Source organism: Bos indicus x Bos taurus, chromosome 5, assembly GCF_003369695.1.
Source record: "Bos indicus x Bos taurus breed Angus x Brahman F1 hybrid chromosome 5, Bos_hybrid_MaternalHap_v2.0, whole genome shotgun sequence".
Lineage (NCBI taxonomy): Eukaryota > Metazoa > Chordata > Mammalia > Artiodactyla > Bovidae > Bos > Bos indicus x Bos taurus.
The window spans coordinates 84,278,069-84,298,506 of NC_040080.1; the positions used below are offsets into that span (position 1 = coordinate 84,278,069).

General features: G+C 39.5%; 1 pseudogene; it reads left to right on the forward strand.

The window, feature by feature from the left end:
- The first annotated feature begins 10,346 nt into the window (after positions 1-10,346).
- The window catches only part of LOC113893545, a 76,410-nt pseudogene continuing 66,318 nt past the window's right edge, over positions 10,347-20,438 (forward strand).

Genomic DNA, 20,438 nt, shown 5'->3' on the forward strand with positions numbered 1-20,438 from the left:
TGCAAATCAAAACCACTATGAGGTACCATTTCACACCAGTCAGAATGGCTGCGATCCAAAAGTCTACAAATAATAAATGCTGGAGAGGGTGTGGAGAAAAGGGAACTCTCTTACACTGTTGGTGGGAATGCAAACTAGTACAGCCACTATGGAGAACAGTGTGGAGATTCCTTAAAAAACTGGAAATAGAACTGCCTTATGATCCAGCAATCCCACTGCTGGGCATACACACTGAGGAAACCAGAAGGGAAAGAGACACGTGTACCCCAATGTTCATCGCAGCACTGTTTATAATAGCCAGGACATGGAAGCAACCTAGATGTCCGTCAGCAGATGAAAGGATAAGAAAGCCGTGGTACATATACACAATGGAGTATTACTCAGCCATTAAAAAGAATACATTTGAATCAGTTCTAATGAGGTGGATGAAACTGGAGCCTATTATACAGAGTGAAGTAAGCCAGAAGGAAAAACACCAATACAGTATACTAACACATATATATGGAATTTAGAAAGATGGTAACGATAACCCTGTATACGAGACAGCAAAAGAGACACTGATGTATAGAACAGTCTTATGGACTCTGTGGGAGAGGGAGAGGGTGGGAAGATTTGGGAGAATGGCATTGAAACATGTGAAACGTCATGTATGAAACGAGATGCCAGTCCAGGTTCAATGCACGATGCTGGATGCTTGGGGCTGGTGCACTGGGACAACCCAGAGGGATGGTGTGGAGAGGGAGGAGGGAGGAGGGTTCAGGATGGGGAACACATGATTTTTAAAGTTATAAAAAATTAAAAAAAAAAATAAATAAAAGTGTCTCATCAGAAATCAAGCTCCAGTCATTGTTACTATACATTTGAATTACCACTATTAAAATCTAAGACCTTTAATTAAGTAATTAGTCTAAGGGATATTAGAACTTTTAAAAAATAACTATTAAAGATATGAATGTGTTCAAGAAAAATGACTGGCTAGGAATGTTCTACAGCCGTCACTTGCAATAACAGGGAATAAGAACCCAGCAACAGCAATGGACAGGGAGGTCTAGCGTGCAGCAGTCTGTGGGGGTCACAAAGAGTCAGACACAACTGAGCGACCGAACTGAACTGAAGAGCCTCTGGCTAACATGCCAACAGGGGGCATCTCCCCCTCCACACAGAACTCTGTAACCTAACCAGGCTGGAAAGTTGTCTGCCCCTTTTCTCAGAACGTTCTGGAATCATTTATCCTAAGCCTTTTCTGCAAGGTGCTGGTCAGGTGGCCAATGCAGTGTGGCACTGTTCTTGTGTTGCTGTTCAGCTGCCAATCATGTCCAGCTCTTCACGACCTCATGGACTGCAGCACACCAGGCTTCTCTGTCCCCCACCATCTCCCAGAGTTTGCCCAAGTTCATGTCCATTGAATCGATCATACCACCCAACCATCTCACCCTCTGTCACCCTCTTCTCCTTCTGCCTTCAATCTTTTCCAACACCAGGGTCTTTTTCAGTGAGTCAGCTGTTCATGTCAACAGTCCTTGTGCCTTTTTGCTAGTCATGTTTGAGTTTTTAGTAGAATTTGGCCTGACTGGCTTTCACAGTGGCATGCCATCCAGTAGCAAATTTGTGAGTAAGAGAAAGCATAGACACCCCCCCAAACACACATCTACCTATGCTCTGTCAGAGGATACCATATTTACCAAATAAGCTGTTGTCTTCTGCCCTGCCAAACTGGCTTTAAAACAGTTTGCATCCATTTCCTATTTGATGACTGGCCCTACAGTTCCCAGATGCTCAAGTAATGAAAGAAGTTATCCTAGACAATTTGCTTTCTCTGACTTTAATTATTTAATCATTCCACATATCTAGTCTCTATATCCAATATGTCACTTCAACTATATCCTTACCAAGTGTGCCATAATTCAGAAGCTCCCTCTTTTTCCTAGAACTCTAGAAATACTTAACTTTCCCTCCCCCTCATCTTGCCATACCTTCTAACACATTCCACATGGCAGCCACTCCAATGTACTCACAAGTCTAACCTTATTCCTTATTCCACTATCTTACACCACCAGCTTTCCTGGTTCTCCAGCTTGCAGACAGCATACTATAGAACTTCTTGGCCTCTATTATTGCCTGAGCCAATCCTGGTAACAAATACATATTGCAATATATTGCAACAACTTTGTTACATGGTCTTCTGTCTCCCAGACTGAGGGTTTTAGGGTTTGGTTTGGGGAGTTTTTTGTAGGTAGAAACAGCATCATCCTTGTCTATTAAGCCCTAAACACAGTCTCCACCATGCTCTACTTGCTCTTTGAAGTGTTATTTTCATCTACCAACCCCCTCTGCCTCCCCTCTAAAGCACATCTTTCCTTTTCAAAGAGCATTCAGAGAAGAAAAAAGTGAAGATATTTATCAGCCTGAACATTTTCTGACCTCAAACTGACACCACTTTAACCAAAAAAAACCTAGACATTTGTCACTTTTTCTAGCTGCCTTGATGATGCTGGGGTGAAAGAGGCACAGCTCCTTAGACCTTGTCCTGGACAGTTGGCAGGAGGAAATTGCTTACCAAGGCACAACAATTCGAGCTTGTGCTAAAATCTTCAGCTAATGTCGTTCAGGAAGAAAAGGTTTCTGATGAATTTCTGCTGCCCAATTCATGCATAGAGAAATAAAGAACAGTAGCCGGTGTAATTAGCAAGCAGACCTTCCAGCAACAGAATTTACACCTGGACATAAACATGTTCACTCTGGTTGGGATGAGCATTTGCTAAGGTAAATGCTTTTTGCAAAATTGTAAAGCTAATGATCTTGCACTGACAGCATAACCTTGAGCTTACTGCCAAATAGAATGCCAAGTGTAAACACTTAATGGAAGAAAACAAGCAATGGTAATGGTCCTTCTTGTGACCCCCAGATTAGTGACACTTTGAGTGTTTTTGAGGTCAGTGGAAACACTTTCCTACTTGCTGGTAATTTTTTTATGCAGTTTTATGTATTTTATGATCTGACTTGATATGGATGAGAAGCACTTCATCAGTCAGTGCAAGATGCAACAATTGCTTCTCTTCCTCTGATTTCTTATCCCCAGAAGTGGAAATGATCAGCCCTGAACTGCAGTAGGGGCCAGTTATTATTTTGAAATATCAATGAAGTCTATAGGTAAAATCATTAATGCTTATTCTGTTGGGTTAGGGATATTTGTGGAATTTATCATGTGTCAGGGTAGGGAACAGGAACCATGTGAAGAAAGTTGAACACACAAGAAACTTCCTCTCATTCAAAATTCCAGTAGGCAATCCTCAGTGTTAACCAAATGAATGGCATAGTAAAAGAAACACAGGATATAGAATGAAAGGACTTGGGAATAAATTCTATTGTCCAATCTTATATAAGTTCAGTCATTCTCAACTCCCAGTTGCCTTATCTCAAGAAAACGTGGATAGTAATTTAGGGATTATAGTATTGTTATTAGAATAAAATGAAATAATAATATATATGAAAGTGATTTGTATAGTATCTGGAATAAAGAGTTCAATAAATGTTACTGGGAAAATGTGAATAATAAGCATTCATCCATGCTTTAAATTAAACTATATCCATATTATAATACTTTTCTTTCTTTCTTTTTGCCTCCCCAACATCTCATTAGGTGATTATCACATACATTTATATGTGATAAAGTGCCCACTTGATTATTATAGGAGCCAAAATAGGAGATACACTCTCTACTTACTTCCAGAAAACTAGTAACAGGCACATCACCCTATTATATATTTTGCTTATTTATCAAATTTATCATTATTTTCTGTACTTTCTTCAATACCTTAAGCTTCATAAGAAAGAGCACTTCTATATATTTTGTTTGTGAGGAGATCCTCAGCACCTAGAATGCCGCTTAACACATGCAAAAAAATCAATGGATTTGATATTTCTGCCCATAATATTGCATGTATGTAAGCTAAGTTGCTTCAGTAATGTCCAACTCTTTGTAACCCAAAGAGTTGGACATTACTGAATGTAATGGACTGTAGCCCACCAGGTGCTTCTGTCCATGGGATTCTCCAGGCAAGAATACTGGAGTGGGTTGCCATTTCCTATGCCAGGAGATCTTCCCAACCCAGAGATCAAACACACATCTCTTATGTCTCCTGCATTGGAAGGCAGGTTCTTCGCCACTAGTGTCAGCTGGGAATCCCCATAATATTGATTTATGAACAAATAATGCAGAAATTAAGGGACAGTTAAAATTCACTCCAGTTGGTAGACCATAGATGTCAAGGTGTTCAGAGGACGTACTCACCAGAGATGATGTCCACAAAAACCACTGTGCAAGCAGACGAAGCATCAGGCTAGAATCTTCGGTTTCCAGAGCCATCCAGGTTCCTGCCTGTTTACAAAGCCTGCTTTAGTAGATTCCCTTAAATCTTGCAAGCTACTAAATATCCTTTCTGTTATTTATTTTACTATTATTTTCTCAATTATTATTATCTTTTTTGGCCACACTGCACAGCATGCAGCATGGGGAAATTTTATTTCCCTGACCAGTAACTGATCCCACACCCACCACCAGGGAAGTATCAATATCCTCTCTACAAATCCATTTTTTCATAAAGCAGATCTGATTCCTATTGCTTCCAGCTATGTGACTGATACTGAATTTATGCTTCTTTGGTGCCTATAGAAGAGTGATTGCTAAGATCACAGTTAGTAGGAACATTATGACAGAAGCAATCCCATTTTGGTAGTGGCACATATGACTTGAGCTGACCACCCATATGTTTAATCATTAGCTAAACAACTGGGATGACAATTAGCTACATTAGAGCCATGCTCTGCCAGCTTTGATAATTTTAAATTCAACAGTCATATAATCATCACTGAATACCTGCAAAAATTGCCTAGAATTAGAAATAATTCTTGACTATGAAATGGTGACATTAAAGTAAGCAAAGATTTTTTAGACCATAAATAGTACTTACAAAAAAAGTATTTACATTTTTGCTCTTTAAAATATGATTTTAAGAAAATAAAAAGGCGAGCAACAACGGGAAAAATATTTGCAATTTCTAATAAATTATTTGTATCCAGAATATATAAGTACATATGAAAATAAATTGATGTTAGTATAAATAATATATAAAACACTCTTACAACTCAACAATAAGAAAAGGCAGTTTTTAAAGTAAGTAAAAAGCTTAAATAGATATTTTATAAAAGAAGATATAAGAATGCCAATAAGCACATGAAAAGATGCTCAACATCGTTAGTCATCAGGGAAATGCAAAATAAACTCTCACACATTCCTGGTGGGAGTATAAATTATATAACCACTTTCAAAAACATGTAATTAATTTTTATATAGATAAGCAGTGCTTATAAAATCCACCTCTTTGACCCTGAGGTATTTACACAAAATAAATAAAATCTTATGTCCACAAAAGGCACCCACACAAATGCTCACTGGGCCTGTATTCAAAATAGCCCAAACTGGAAATGACTAAATGATCTATCAATGGGTGAATGGATAAAGAAATTATGGTATATCTATATAATTGAACACTACTCAGCAATAAAAAAGAAGAAACTACTGATACACATAACATGGGTAAATTTCAAATAGTATACTGGGTAAAAGCAATAAAATTCTAATGAGTTTGTACTATATGATTTATTCTAGCCCTATAATTGGCAAAGTAAGCTCTAATGATACAAATTTGATTAGTCGTTACATGATACAGGAATCAGTGGGGCAAGGGGGACTGACTGCAAAAGGGATGACAGATGTCCACGTGGTAATGGAAATAATCTACATCTTGATTGAGTTAGTGGTTGGATGGGGTACACCTTTGTCAACTCCTCAAACTACACAGTTACAATGTGTGTATTTTATTACATGTAAATTTTTATCTTGATAAAATTGATAAAAAATATAATTGATAATTTGAATACACAAAGCGTGAGGCAGGATGTGGTAGGTACTACCATAACAATACAAAGTTAAATATGAAAGGAGAAAAGAAAAAAAAAATTTTTTTTCACCTGGAGAAGTTAGGCACGGCCAAACGGAAGACACAGCATTTGAGTGAAGGTTTTGGGTCTGGATGGCATTTCAATAGAAGACAATGGGGGAAGACACATGCATAGAGTATGCACTGCTGCTGCTGCTGCTCAGTCACTTCAGTCGTGTCTGACTCTGTGCGACCCCATAGACGGCAGCCCAACAGGCTTCCCCATCCCTGGGATTCTCCAGGCAAGAACACTGGAGTGGGTTGCCATTTCCTTCTCCAATGCATGAAAGTGAAAAGTGAAAGTGAAGTCACTCAGTCGTGTCCAACTCTTAGTGACCCCATGGACTGCAGCCTACTAGGCTCCTCCACCCATGGGATTTTCTAGGCAAAAGTACTGGAGTAGGGTGCCATTGCCTTCTCTGAGGGTATGCAAAGGAGATGGCAAAGAATCAGGTACAGCTGAGGTGCCCATTGCATTTATTCATTAACTCAGCAAATATTTTATTGATGGCCTGCTAGAACCAGAGACTCCCATGGTAGATGATATAAAGTTCCTGCTTTCATAGATCTTACATTTTAACATGGAGACATATATAAAAAACAAATAAATTCATAATACACCAACTGTGCAAAATATAGCTGGGAAAAGGAGAAAGAGAATGTAGGGGTGGGGATTTGGTTGCTCTGTTAGATGAGGTAGTCAGCAAGGATCTCTCTGAAAGGGTGACTTTTAAGGGGAATCATGAGTACAGAACACTGCAAATATCTGGGCTTCCCAGGTGGCACTAGTGGTAAAGAACCTGTCTGCCAATGCAGGCAATATAAGAGATGCGGGTTTGATTCCTGGATCGAGAAGATCCCCTGGAGAAGGAAATGGCAACCCACTCCAGTATTCTTGCCTGGAAAGTTCCATGAACAGAGGAGCCTGGCAGGCTACAGTCCACGGAGTTGAAAAGAGTCAGACACAACTGAAGCAACTTAGCACAGCAGGTATCTGGAGGAAGTACATTTCAGACAGAAGGAACAGTTAATGCAAAGACCTTGAAGATGAAGCCTGACAGATGCATTCAGAAAACAGCAATGAGCAAAGAAGGATGTAGCAATTTCAGGGCAGGATCAATGGGGAGCATGGCAAGAATGGGGACTGTGAGAGGGACAGAACTCAGAGGGCCTTTCTTCTCATTAGTCTGCAATATGAACAACCTGAAGTGAAGTTGCTCAGTCATGTCCAATTCTTTGCAACCCCATGGCAGTAGCCTACCAGGCTCCGCCATCCATGGGATTTTCCAGGCAAGAATACTGGAGTGGACTGCCATTCCCTGAAGATCTCATTAAATCTCTAAATTTGAATTCAATTGGTGTGGGGATACGGCCTGAGATTTTGCACTTTCAACAAGCTCATAGATGATGCAATGATTGTTAGTCCACAGATCACTTTTAAATGAAAATATTAGGACTTTGGAGAATATTTTAAGGAGTAGCATTATCTGCCATTTGCATCTAGGGGGTCAAAAGCAGAGTCAGGAAAAAAAGGAGACTACTGAAATACATTTGGGAGATAATAGTGATTTGGACTAAAATAGCTATGGAAGAGTGACAAGAAATGGTTGAATTTTTGATGTAGTTTTCAAAGAAAGCTGAAAAGATTTTTACTGACAAATTAAATTTTTTATGTGATGTAAGAGAGAGGTCAAAGTGACTCCAAGGATTTGGTCCTAGAAAATGAAGTATTATGTGAATCTGTAGTTCAGGGGAAAGACAGACATAAATTTAGAAGCAGTGAGGATAGAGATGATACCTCTTGCCATGAGATGAGATGAGATCACTAAGTGAAGGTAGAGAGATATTCTAACATTGAGCCTGGGCATCCTCTGAAATTTAGAAGTCAGCAGATTAGGTGGAACCAGTAAAGAAGATTAAGTGTAAATGGCCAGTGAGGTATGAGAATCAAGAGGATGATGTCTCAGAAGCCAAATCATGACAATTTTTCAAGAAAAAAGTGATCTCGACTTTCCTGGTGGTCTAGTGGTTAAGAACCTGCCTTGCAATACAGGGGACACCAGCTTGATCCCTAGGGCAGGAAGATCCCGCATGCTGCTAAGCAACTGAGCCTGTGCTCTAAAGTCCTTGAGCTGCAACTACTGAGCCCACACGCTGCAACTACTGAAGCCCACACACCTTGAGTCTGTGTTGCACAATAAGAGAAGCCACCACAGTGAGTAGCCCGTACACCGCAATGAAGAATAGCACCTGCTCACGGCAACTAGAGAAAGCCTGCACAGCAACAAAGACCCACCACAGTCAAAAATATAAAAATCAATCAATCAGTCAATCAACCTTTTTTTTTTTAAAGAGTGATTCATGTGTTGAATCTGCCCATTAGTTGAGTAAGATGGAGACTGAGAATGGTCATTGAGTTTAGCAAGGTAGGGGCCACAGGTGACCTTGATAAGAGCTATTTTATTGGCATGGTGAATTATAAAATCTGACTACGGGGGGGTTTTAGAAAGAATGAGAAAGGAGGAAGTGAAAACATTGAGTTTCTATGGGTCTATGGTGATCCCTTGGTAAAAGGGAGAACAGCAAAATGAGACATAGCTGGAAGAGAGAAAGCACCTTGAGAAGAACTGTTATGAAGGAAATTATTACTTTATGCTATATGTTGCTAGGCATGACTCAGTAGAGAGAGGAAGATAAGGCATAATAAGGGATAATTGCTAGATGTTCTCAGAGATGAGAGACTGAAGCAGTTAGAGCACAGGTGGAAAGAGTAACTCAGAGCCATGGAAACAGGTGGGAGGGCAGAGTATAAGTGTTTAGATCTAGTGAGTAGGGAGCTACAGTGTGAGCTTGTAGGTCTCCAGGGAGTGGAAGGTCTTACTGATTCAGGTTTTTTTTTTCCTCAATGAAAGAGAAAACATCATTAGATAAGAGGGGATGAAAGGTGCTAGAATTCTGAAGGGAGACGATAAGTTGTGACATACTTGTCTGAGAGGATGAGAGAAATGCTAGGGAAACACTATCAGATTGGCAGACAACACAATGGTTAGTTTTGAACTGAAGAAGAAAAAGTCAACATAGTTTTCCTGTTTTCCAACCACAACATAAACTGTGAGTATAGACTTCGAATAGGCAGAGAGTTGGCATTAACAGACTTCTGTCAAACAAATATGTTGCAGGAAGAAAAAGGCACAGAAGATAAGAGTACACAAAAAGAAAAAATAGATGGAATATGGGATGTAGCCATATAAGGAAAGAGAGTACATAAAAAGACGAGAAATACTGTGAAGGTGACCATTTGATTATATGCCTCTGTAATAGAGTCACAGAATTTTGAAATGTAGATAACAGAGAGAGTAAACCAGTTAATAGATTATAATCACTTCCCTGGTGGCTCAGACGGTAAAGAATCTGCCTGCAATGTGGGAGACCTGGGTTTGATCCATGGGTTGGGAAAATCTCCTGGAGGAGGGCATGGCAGCCCACTCCAGTATTCTTGCTTGGAGAATTCCCATGGACAGAGGAGCCTTCCAGGCTACAGTCCATGGGGTTGCAAAGAGTCAGACATAACTGAGCAACTAAGCACAGCACAGGTTATAATCAGAGAGGAGTGCTGAAATCCATATTACCAAGGTCGTGCAGGCTTCCCAGTGGCTCTAGTGCTAAAGAACCCGCTTGCCAATACAGGAGACGTAAGAGACTCAGGTTCCACTCCTGGGTGGAGAAGATCCCCTGGAGGCCATAGCAGTCCACTCCAGAATTCTTGCCTGGAGAATTCCATGGACAGAGGATCCTGGTGGGCTACGGTCCATAAGATCACAAAGAGTCGGACATGACTGAAGTGACGTAGTGGGCACACACATGTGCATGGAAGGTTGTGTAGTTATCAGCAGTAGCATGTCCTAGGATTTTCCATGAGAGGGATGTAGCACAAGCACAGATAAAGATGAGAATATTGCAGAAGACATTAAGGAGCCTAGGGCCCATGGCATTGGAAAGGTCATCTATAGGACACTTAAATCACCAAGATTTAGGACTAGATAGGAGAAACTCTCCCCAGTTTGGTTGAGAATGTAAACAGTTGGTCATATATTTATGGCAAAGGTACCCTTTGCGATAACAGGGGGCCAAATACTAAAATAGTCATGAAATGATGATGGGGTATAGAGGACTCCAAAAAAAAAAAAAACATTGCAGGATATCACCTGGGATTTCTACAGAGGTACGGAAGAAGGGGAAATGGTCTAGAAATAACTGTAAAGAGTAAGAAGGACACAGCATTTCTCTTTTCTAAAAGGGCTTCAAGGGAAGTGATGATTTAAGAGGAAACCTAAATTCAGTCAGAGCATGAAGGCCAAGAGAACATTCAAAGAAAAGGATGATGTGGAAGAGATTGGTAATTTGCTGAGGATTGGCCAGAAGTATGAAGCAGATTAAGGCAAGATGGAACTGAAAATGTAGAGTAAACACCAATCATGGAGAACTGAAAATAAGAGAGAGTTTCAAAAAACTATCAGGGAATACTAAGAAAAATTCAGATACAATTATAGAAAACTATCCTTGTGAAATAATCCTCCTGCAATGCAGGAGACTCTGGTTCGACTCCTTAGGCTTCCCTGGTGGCTCAGTCTGTAAAGACTCCACCTGCAATGTGGGAGACCTGGGTTCGAACCCTGAATTGGGAAAATCCCCTAGAGGAGGGCATGGCAACCCACTTCAGTATTTTTGCCTGGAGAATCCCCATGGACAGAGGAACCTGGTGGGCTACAGTCTATGGAGTTGCAAAGAGTTGGATGGGACTAAGCAACTAAGCCCAGCACACCATCCTGGTAAAATACAAATTTTCAAAGTTAATCCCTTAAAAGAGTAAAGTAAATGATCAATTGTTCTGGGAGATTTGGGGGAATCATTGCTGCTGCTGCTGCTATTGCTGCTAAGTTGCTTCAGTCGTGTCCAACTCTATGCGACCCCATAGACAGAAGCCCACCAGGCTCCCTCGTCCCTGGGATTCTCCAGGCAAGAACACTGGAGTGGGTTGCCATTTCCTTTTCCAATGCATGAAAGTGAAAAGTGAAAGTGAAGTCGCTCAGTCGTGTCGGACTCTTCGAGACCTCATGGACTGCAGCCATGGACTGCATAGTACTGGAGTGGGGTGCCATTGCCTTCTCCGTTGGGGAATCATTAAAGAGGTACAATTAAAAATTTACCAGAGACAAGAGGTTATTCAAACTGGAGTTCTTTCTTAAAGAAAGCAATATTTTTCCTAAGCTATTATAAGATTTAGGGGGAAAAATAGAAAGCCCTCTAATTTCCTTTACTAAAACTGATTTTTTTTAAAGTCCAAAAAGTTTAAACAAATATTGACTACATTATAAAATATTATGACTATATTTTAAAATCATATTTTCTTTGCATTTCCAATAAGGGTTTTAAAAATATATGTTTGTAAAACTATTACAAAACTCAGGTTTCACTGCTCACTGTTCAAAAACAAATACTCTAGAGACAAGTGTAGGAAAGGAAAAGGTTGCTTTTCTTTTTTCGAACTTGTGTCCTGGAACCATCTCTGAAGACTCCACTCAGCCATGAAAAAAAAATTTTTTTTTTAATTTTATTTATTTATTTATTATTTATTTATTTATTTATTTAAATTTTATTTTTAAACTTTACAATATTGTATTAGTTTTGCCAAATATCGAAATGAATCCGCCACAGGTATACCTGTGTTCCCCATCCTGAACCCTCCTCCCTCCTCCCTTCCCATACCCTCCCTCTGGGTCGTCCCAGTGCACCAGCCCCAAGCATCCAGTATCGTGCATCGAACCTGGACTGGAGACTCATTTCATACATGATATTATACATGTTTTAAAGGGAAAAAAGGAAAATGATCTCAGTTAATTCTTGAGGTAGGAGGTCAGATTCTTTACCATCTCCCAGTGCGTGCAGGCTTGTTAACTCCATGTGATCTTTTTTTAAATGCTATCTGTTCACACTATCTGCTCACAAGATTACTGAAGGGGAAGTTGGAGAAGTGATCTGCTGCTGCTAAGTCGCTTCAGTCATATCTGACTCTGTACGACCCCATAGACGGCAGCCCACCAGGCTCCCCTGTCCTCGGGATTCTCCAGGCAAGAACACTGGCGTGGGTGGCCATTTCCTTCTCCAATGCATTTAAGTGAAAAGTGAAAGTGAAGTTGCTCAGTCGTGTCTAACTCTTAAGCGACCCCATGGACTGCAGCCTACCAGGCTCCTCCGTCCATGGGATTTTCCAGGCAAAAGTACTGGAGTGGGCTGCCATTGCCTTTTCATCCATTAATTACTTATTTTTTATTTCTGCTTCTTTAATGTGAGAAAAAAATCAACAGGTTAACTGAGTCATCATGTGATCAAAAGATTTGAAAGGTGTGCTTTGTTCAGAGGTTAGTTAAGCACAGGGTCAGCTGGTATAAAGGTTAGTTAAAATATAGCATTGCCAAAGTGACAAGACAAAGGGACTTCTGCAAAGAGCTGCTTAGGTTGACATACATGATGCATTGTTGTCTTCATAAGTAATACTTTAATATTTTGCAATATCTTTGCTCTTTAGAGCTTTTAGCCTTAAAATCTCTCTTACCTGATACTGATATTTCCACTGTAACTTTACTAGAATCCCTTCATTTTCAATATGATATTACTTTGTTTTAAGGGTATTTCCTATAAGTAACAATGCCTAAGTGTATTTTTTTAACCTAAGTGACCATTCCTGTCTTTTTTATTTTATTAACTAATGAATTAATTTGTCTGTGTCAGGTCTAGTTGCATCATGCAGATATTTTGTTGTGGTGCACAAATTCTCCAATGATAGTACGCAGGCCCAGTAGTTGTGGTGCACAAGCTTTGTGCTCAGCAGCACGTGGGATCTTAGTTCTCCAACCAGGGATTGGACTCATGTCCCCTGCACATTCTTAGCCACTGGTCCACCAGGGAAGTCCCCATTCCTGTTTCTAATAGAATTTATCAGGCTAGTCCCATATAGTGGTATCAGTATCAGTGTGGTCTTCTTTTAAGTACAGCTGACTTGAGTGGACACTACCATGTTTTGGTTTCCTATTGCTGTTATAACAAATTGCTACAAACTTGGTGACTTAAAACAGCACATAATTATTATCTGACAGTTCTGTTGGTTAGAAGTCTAACACAGATTTCAAAGGGTTAAAATCAAGGTATCAGCAGGACTGTGTTCCTTTCTTGAGACTGGTGGCTCAGACGGTAAAGCATCTGCCTATAATGCAGGAGACCCGGGTTCAATCCCTGGGTGGGGAAGATCTCCTGGAGAAGGAAATGGCAACCCACTCCAGTATTCTTGCCTGGAAAATCCCATGGATGGTGGAGCCTGGTAGATTACAGTCCAAGGGGTCACGACTGGGCGACTTCACTTCACTTCACTTCTAGGGAAGGATACTTTTTCCAATTTCTAGAAGACTCCCAAATTCCTTGGCTTATGGACCTTTACTCCTTCTTGAAAGTCAGTGATGTGGCATATTTTTGACCATTCGTCTGTAGTAAAACTTTCCACTGTCCATATCTTGGAAAGTTTCTATGGAAGTGACTCATATGCTTAGATTGACAATCTAGAATAATTTTCCTATCTCAAGATTCATCACTTAATCACATTTGCAAAGTCCCCATAGCCATGTAACATAGCACATTCATGGGGATCAGAACATGGACATCTTTGGGAGGCTATTATTCCCCTCATTACACATCGTTGAGATGCTCTGGGCCATCCAACCTTTTAGGGATTGTCCCGATCACAGGGTGTTCCTTCTTTTTAATTATCATTATCTAGTATTCCTTGTGTGTCTCCAATCACTCTATTGTTAACTATTTAGATTTAACTATGCAACTGCAGAACTAGTTGCTCAAAACTAACTCCTTTCCTCTTACACATCTCCATTTGAAGATGGAGTTTCTGTTTGGATCCATTTATGTCTATTCTTGAGTGATTTTTCTCTGACAGGGTGGTAGCATGCCATATTCTTAGAATTTGTGTATCCTCAAATTTTTCATCCTAACTAGTGGAGAATTGGAGAAGGAAATGGCAACCCACTCCAGTATTCTTGCCTGAAGGATCCCAGGGACAGAGGAGCCTGGTGGGCTGCCATCTATGGGGTCGCACAGAGTTGGACACAACTGAAGCGACTTAGCAGCAGCAGCTACAGTGGAGAATATCATGCTCAGAGATTCCTAGGTTGGAGTCATCTCTTCTCATTAGTCCTAAGGTTTTTTTCCACTGTTTCTAGCTTTTATTGCTGCTACTGAAAAGCCTGATACAAAATTGTTTTTCCTTTTGAAGAGTTTTCATTGTTATTGGAAACTGGTATATGTTTTCCTCTTCATTTTAGAGTTCAAAAATTTTACCAGGATATCCCTAGGTACATGTGATTATTATTTTTTTTTTAATCTTTCCTTCTTGGATCTCAGTAAGCCCTTCTAATCTATTGATTCAAGTAATTCTTTAGCTTGGGTGAAATTTCTTCTCACTCCTCTTTCTTCTCTTCTTCTTTAAATTATAGGCTTTCTTCCATATACTCATTTATCTTTTCTGGAATTCCCATTAAGTCTATGCTCTGTTTATTAAATCTGTCTTCCAAGTCTTTTACATATTCCCTGATGATTTGCATACCTTTGTGTTTTTCCCCTGTATTTTGAGAAACTAAAATTCTCTCAAGAATTTTGGTTCTCAATAATTTCATTTCTTTTTAAATATTCACTTATTAAACATTTAAGTTGAAAATCAGTCCTTTGAGAGGCTATAATTGAATGTCTTTAAGGACACTTAATTTTCCTTAGAGAAGTTAATATATTTTGTTGCCACACATAGATATATTTACAATAGGGTCTTTAAAAAACCTCTAGCTACTTCTTGAGCAGCACTACTCCCTTGTGTGCTAGTGAGAGGATAGCAGTTTCTGTTGCTGTGGGCTAATCTGGAAGGTTGTCAGTACCCTATTTGGGTCCAAGAAGGACCCTGTGCTCTGCTCTCCCTCAAGCTATGAAGCCTCCTAGTTTCCAATTTCAGGAGCAGAGAGGGTTCAGCCCACTGTGAAACTCCCCTGGCTTAGAAGGTGAGGCTAATAGCACATCCTTAGAAGAACAATCAAGAAAAGTGGTATTACCATTGTTTTGTTAATTTTTTTGAAAACCTGTGAATCCTTATGGACCAAGATCATCCCAGGATCAAGAACCTCTTTTCTTTCTCTAAAATAATATTTCTGAAAGAAAATTATACATGTAAAATTCAAAAAATAAAGTTAAATGCCCTGTGAAAAATATATGCAGTTGATAGATGAATATGTTCCCATATCCTCTTCCTCCCAGGTCAAGTTTAAAAAAGATTTATCTTCTAGTTTAAGCCAGGCAAATATATGCACTTTCATATATATGAATTTATTTTATTTCCACAGAAAGACTCATGAACAAGCAGTATTCTTTAGAGATAAAAATGTTAATCAGAGTTTCTATAAAGGTTTAACAAAATTCAGATTCAGATCTTTGATTCCAAGTCCAGTGTGTTTTCCACTATTCCACAGAATTGCCCTTCAATGCCCATACCCTCTAGCTTCAAAGAACATCGATTTAAGAGCTGTCCATTCTGAAAGCATTTATTAATATACATCTTTTGCAAGTCATATCATCTCTTACTTAATGACATGCAATAAATTTATGCTTGACTTTAGTTTATGAAAAAAATTTCTGTTGACTAGTTTAAATACTTTCTTCTACCAGAATATCAGTGCTACATAATTCTCCCATCTTCTTTATTTTTTTTCTCTAATGCCAGAAAATTTAATTCAGTAAAATTAAGGTCTAATTATGGCAATCAACTCATCTTGAGTAACTAATAACACTGGATCCCTTCACTTCCTAAATTTAAGGAATCTTCTCTTTCTCACATTTTTTTCTTGAAAGCATATTCAAATATTTTGAATAAATAAATTTTTTAAATCTACAATAAATAAAAATGAGTTGTAACTTTCTGCAATTTTGACAGATATTTTAAGTGGCTCTGGGCCCAAAACTTACACAAGATTACAGGTTAGCAATATAACTTGGGGGGCAATTTGGGTCATAGATGAGGAGTAAGACAAACAGATAACTAAGCTGATCTCCTTAAGAAATTAAGGAAAATGTGCTAGGGTTGGAGAAAAGTGATTTGGGGAGGAGAGACAAGTGAGAGGAGGTTGAATCAGAGGGCGAAAAATATAATAAACACTGGAAATGTAGAGCTCAGATAAAAGAGATGAACAGTGAAGATCCCTCAGGAGATCTCATGCACACATTTAGTCCAATAACCCTTGATGTAGAGTTCAGAGACTGACATGGGTATACACTCATCAGCCAGCATCCTTTAACTCTCCTTCTTCTCCTGTCCCTAGACTTATTAATATATCCCTTGGCTCTTCATTACTGAAGTCATATCAGCAGTGTTCTAGCACAGTCACTAGCCACAGCATCCCTCTGGAATATGGAAACTCCTGTCTCCTTGCCATTGTGATCTGTTACTTCTATTTTCTTGTTGCAAATACAGGCTGTTCTAACTTCCTATCTGTTTTGTGCTGGTCTCAGCCTATCAATAACCAATGATGTGACTGGACCATCCTTTAGGTTCTTATTTTGATGGCAACAAAATTTACCCAGTGTACAGGGAGCTCTAGAGCTGGGAGAGCCCTTTAGAGTTGCCCAAGGTTGGAACAAGGACTTGAACCCTGCACAAAGGAGTCATATCATTGGGGGATCAGCTCAGTTCATTCACTCAGTCATGTCCAACTCTTTGTGACCCCATGGACTGCAGCATGCCAGGCTTCCCTGTTCATCACCAACTCCCAGAGCTTACTCAAACTCATGCCCATCAAGTTGGTGATGCCATCCAACCATCTCATCCTCTGCCATCTCCTTCTCCTCCCACCTTCAATCTTTCCCAGCATCAGGGTCTTTTCAAATGAATCAGTTCTTTGCCTCAGTTGGCCAAAGCATTGGAGTTTCAGCTTCAGCATCAGTCCTTCCATGAATATTCAGGACTGATTTCCTTTAGGATAGACTGGTTTGATCTCCTTGCAGTACAAGGGACTCTCAAGAGTCTTCTCCAACACCACAGTTCAAAAGCATCAATTCTTCGGTGCTCAGATTTCTTTATAATCCAACTCTCACATCCATACATGACTACTGGAAAAACCACAGCTTTGACTAGATGGACCTTTGTTGGCAAAGTAATGTCTCTGCTTTGTAATATGCTGTCCAGGTTGGTCATAGATTTTCTCCCAAGGAGCAAGCATCTTTTAATTTCATGTCTGCAGTCACCATCTGCAGTGATTTTGGAGCCCCAAAAAATAAAGTCTGACACTGTTTCCACTCTTTCCCCATCTATTTGCCATGAAGTGATAGCACCAGATGCCATGATCTTAGTTTTTTGAATGTTGAGTTTCAAGCCAACTTTTTCACTCTCCTCTTTCACTTTCATTAAGAGGCTCTTTAGTTCTTCGTTTTCTGTCATAAGGGTGGTGTCATCTGCATATCTGAGGTACTGATATTTCTCCTGACAATCTTGATTCCAGTTTGTGCTTCATCCAGCCCAGCATTTCTGTATATAAGTTAAATAAGCGGGGTGGCAATACACAGCCTTGATGTACTCCTTTCCCAATTTGGAACCAGTCTGTTGTTCCATGTCCTGTTCTAACTGTTGCTTCTTGACCTACATAAAGATTTCTCAGGAGGCAGGTCAGGTGGTCTGGTATTCCCATCTCTTGAAGAATTTTCCACAGTTTGTTGTGATCCACACAGTCAAAGGCTTTCGTACAGTCAATAAAGCAGAAGTAGATGCTTTTCTGGAACTCTCTTGCTTTTTCAATGATCCAATGGATGTTGGCAATTTGATCTGTGGTTTCTCTGCCTTTTCTAAATCCAGCTTGAACATCTGGAAGTTCATGGTTCACGTATTGCTGAAGCCTGGCTTGGAGAATTTTGAGCATTACTTTGCTAGTGTGTGAGATGAGTGCAGTTGTGTGATTACTTGAGCATTCCTTGGCATTGCTTTTCTTTGGGATTGGAATGAAAGCTGACCTCTTCCAGTCCTGTGGCCCTTCTGAGTTTTCCAAATTCACAATGCCAAAGAATGTTCAAACGACCACACAATTGCACTCATTTTGGGAGATGGAGGAGGAGAAAGTTATGGAAGAATGAGTTACCAATAAATTCAATACAGAACATCCACAGTCTTTTTGCTCTTTTATCTGTGACTTGCCTTTTTCAATGGCAATTTTCATGTCATTTCCCCCCAAATTTTAATGGCAAAAAATAAAATATGCCATCCTAGGTAAATGCTAAACTGATTTCCTTCCACAGTGCCACAAATAGGAAAGTGCTCAAAAGGGACAACAATGTCAGAAAAGATCATTAGTCAATGACGATGTCTTCCATATTGTAAGGGCATCATTCATTCTAATAGTCGCAATCAAAGGGTACACATCCCCATTGACCCATAGCAGAGGCTTTGAATTTATCACCTCCTCTTTCTAGAATTAGACCTTTGGAGACCTAAACAAATAATATAACAAAATGGGACTTGTATAGAAAGTCACTCTCAAAAAGCAGTATTGCATACTCTCTCAAGATTTGCTCATTACTCCTAATTTAGAAATCTACACTACATCTTCAAAGTCTGCATAGACACAGACTACACCACAGAAATGATCATTACTGAAACAATATTTTCTTCCATAGCAAACCGAGCATAGGTTCACAGTAAAAGGCAGTCTTACTCAAATGGTTTCTGGTAACGGCACTTTAAACTGCATGAATGCTTTTAAATCTGGGACAAGTTATGTGACTTTGGGCAAATCACTTTCCCCCTGTCTCAGTTTATCTATCTTAAAAGACACTGGGGGAAAGGGAGAAGCAGAAAGTTAATATCTGTTCTGTACAACAACCAGGTTTGTTCTAACGATTAACTGTGTTAAAGCAAACAAACAAACATAAAACCAAAATCTTATGTACATGATTTGCTCAATGGTACTATAGTGTGATAGAGGGATTCTTAAACTGAGTGTGCATTGGAATTACTTGTAGTACTTACTTCAAGTGAGGTCTTGCAAGAGATTCTGATTCAGTAATTCTGGGATGGAGCCCAGAAATCACCATTTGGAAAAACTACTCAGACAATTCCGATATAAGTGGTTCAGACCCACATGTGCAGAAATATTCAGAGCAACATAAGTGTGGCACCCATGTTGCCTTCCCCACTCTGTTGATTATTGGCACATGGCCATGGAAAATGGTGCTCAATGGTCCCCAGCCTCAGTTTCATCACATGAACATCTGGAATTAAATGGATCTTACTTGAAAGAGCAGCACTAAGAAATGAAATGGATATTCTTTTTGAGATGCAAACCATTCTGTAAATGATTGTTAGTGGAAATTTATGTCATTGCACCTGCAAAAAGGAGTTTAGCAGGAATAGGTGGATAAATGGTTAAAGTGATACAGCTCTGGAAAGGTTGGTGAGAAAAAGGCAGAAAAAGAACATAGGTGACATTCTTCTTGGAAAGGTAAGAGTAAGTAGTGACACAATGAACTAAAGTCTGGTTCTCCTCAAATCTGTTTACTTCCAACAGTGTTCATTTTAATAACATTCCAGGACTATTCCTATTTCTGTATAGGAGTCATGACTTAACAGTGATGCATCTTTCATGATAAGCAGCATAAAAAGTATAGTTTTTGCTCCATTGTAAGTTTCCACTAGTATATTCTGCCTTAAGTTTAAGAGTAACAATAGCCATATACTCACCAGGATAAATCAGTTATGATCAAGTGCCAAAAATGTCTTCCAGCTCTGATTAAATCAACCCTCCATTATTCCTATCTCTGAAGTGAAGTGAAGTTAAAGTTGCTCAGTCGTGTCTGAATCTTTGTGACCCCATGGACTATGTAGTCCATGGAATTCTCTAGGCCAGAATACTAGAGTGGGTAGCCTTTCCCTTCTCCAGGGGATCTTCCCAACCCAGGGATAGAACTCAGGTGTCCCACATTGCAGGAGGATACTTTACTAGCTGAGCCACAAGAGAAGTCCATCCCTATCTCTAACAATCACGAAGATTAAGTAAGTTAAAATTTATAATACATTTGGCAGATATTTAAAATCAAAAACACAATCACTCTAACCTTGTATCTGTTGCCATGTGGAGACTGTTCAGATTTCTCTGTTAAATCACTACCACCCAGCTTTGCAGGTGATGAAAGCTTTCTTCCAATTACTTAGCTAGCCTTAGCATTTATTGAACACATTCAAGGATCGAAAGCTCTATGGAATTGAACTTGGCAGGAAAGGGTGGTTATAGATATATTCATAGCACCCTCAGTAAGGCCTTATAGAACCACAAGATCTAACCTTGAGAAGTTCTGCAA